Genomic DNA, 2,030 nt, shown 5'->3' with positions numbered 1-2,030 from the left:
TAATTTAATAATTTTCTTAAATAAATAAACAGTTATTTTTACATTTAATTACAAAAAAAAAAACAACACCAACAAAATGTAAACTTCAATTTTCATTTTAATATTAAAAGTCTCATTTTCTTTTTAATTCTCATTTAAGCAATTTCATAAGCAAACAACAAATTTCATTTGCTAGTTTAAAAAACAATATTTTTGCCTCGCTTTATGCCAATATAATAGACATACTATAACTACATGCAATAAAATATTTAAGCAACACGTTTACCATTCGCAAAAATCAAAGTTTTAGTTAAAATATAGTCAGCACAAAAATTGTCATTGCAAAAAATCGCAAGAATATTATGTTTTAATAATATTTGCTGCTTCAAATTTGTGTTAAAAATTTATATATTTTTTAGCATGATTTATGAGGCAAGTTTTCAGGCTTTTTGGGTTTAGAAAAACTATTCAAGTTGTAACAATAGTAAGGCAGCATAGCACAAGTGACGACATGAGTAGGAAGCAAAACTTAGGTGAAAGCTTTCACAAAGCTTTATATTTTAAAAGCTTTTCAGTTATTCGAAAACCAACGCTCGCAAGCTTTCACGAAAAGCTTTATGTCTTAAAAGATCTGTCATTTTTCGGAACCCAAAACGCACAAGCTTTCACAAAGCTTTACGCTTTAAAGATCTGTCGTTTTTCGAAAACTAACCACCGCAAGCTTCCACAAAGCTTTATGTTTTAAAAAATTTGCGAAAATTATGCACGCATATGTATGGAAACTTGTTGCTGCCTTAAACACAATTAAGTTTATATAGTCTATTACTACCTTAATTTCCTATGGAAATTCCAAAGCCCATTAGGTCTTTTCTTGTGCACAAAAGCGCGCCAGTGCAATTACAGAACATAAAGCTATCATTGCTAGGCGTATTTTTTGCAGTTGTTGTTGTATTTATGTGTACATTTTCAAAAATAACGATACATAAGAAAAGTAACAGCTCAAGTGCGTCTTTATACGTAAATTCGACGCATTTTCCGAGTGCGCGCTTTCAGCCACTGCTGTGTGAAAGACTCGTTTTCTAGTCTTTGAATTTCTGCTAGGAGAGTATGGGTGTTTAACGGTTTAAATTAAACCAATTTGTTTGGCTTTTTCAAACGCTCTTTCTAACGCTAAACCAAGCCTCGTAAAAAGTTATGTGCAATAATTTCTACTAAATTTATTTATTAGTAGTGAAGAAAAAACAAAAAACCAAAAAAGTTAATAATAATAATATAAACTGACTAAACTCGTGTTGTTTGCTGAATGTTAAGCGTGCTTTGTTTGGCATATTGTTCCTTTATTCATAGACAATAGCAAGCAGTGTTGATTACTTGAAGAACCATGCAAAGAATATACAAAAGGATGAGCGTAAATGTGAAATTACGTGTGCAGTTTAATTTCAAATTAAAAACTTTCATTATGCTGTGCTTTTATAAGCTTTTGAAAGCTGCTTAAGACATTTTTTTTTTTAATTTTTCACAAATGGCTTCAAAAAGTACGTGCATTTCGATTTCGGTAAGATTATATTAAAACAATTACAAAATAAGTTTTTCTTGTCAAAATTTTTAAAATAACTGCCGTCTTAAATGCTTAATTTTGAGAAAAATATATATAATTTTTGTACTAACTGACTTTTTTCATTCAGTTTTTCTGCATTAAGAATTTAATTTCGAAAAGTTTTTCTGAAGTTTTTTTTTAAATTTTGTTTAGAAAATTTTTTCTGATAGTTTTTTTTGATAATTTTGTTTCAAAATTTGTTTCTTACTTTGATTTTTTTACAATCTTTTAAAAAAAATATGTCTCGACATTTTTTTTACTATTTTACTTAAGTTTGCCTTCAAAATTTTTTCAGTTGCGAAAACGAAACTGATCTTTCTGCTGAATTTTTTTCAAAACGTTTGTTTGGAAATTTTTTTCTTTTCCAAAAATATTTCAGAAAAACTTTTCTAATTATTTTTTTATTTTCTGCAGCTTTTACAAAATAGATTGCAATGTAATTTTTATTTTCAAA

General features: G+C 27.8%; 1 long non-coding RNA gene across 1 annotated transcript in view; it reads right to left on the bottom strand.

Moving 5' to 3' along the window:
* Positions 1–2,030, bottom strand: part of LOC108969758 — a 107,059-nt gene that overhangs the window by 101,159 nt on the left and 3,870 nt on the right. The window lies entirely within an intron of this gene.

The sequence above is a fragment of the Bactrocera latifrons genome, unplaced genomic scaffold (genome assembly GCF_001853355.1).
Source record: "Bactrocera latifrons isolate USDA-ARS-PBARC rearing strain unplaced genomic scaffold, ASM185335v1 scaffold_264, whole genome shotgun sequence".
Classification (NCBI taxonomy): Eukaryota; Metazoa; Arthropoda; class Insecta; order Diptera; family Tephritidae; genus Bactrocera; species Bactrocera latifrons.
This window is presented reverse-complemented; position numbering and strand designations above follow the sequence as displayed.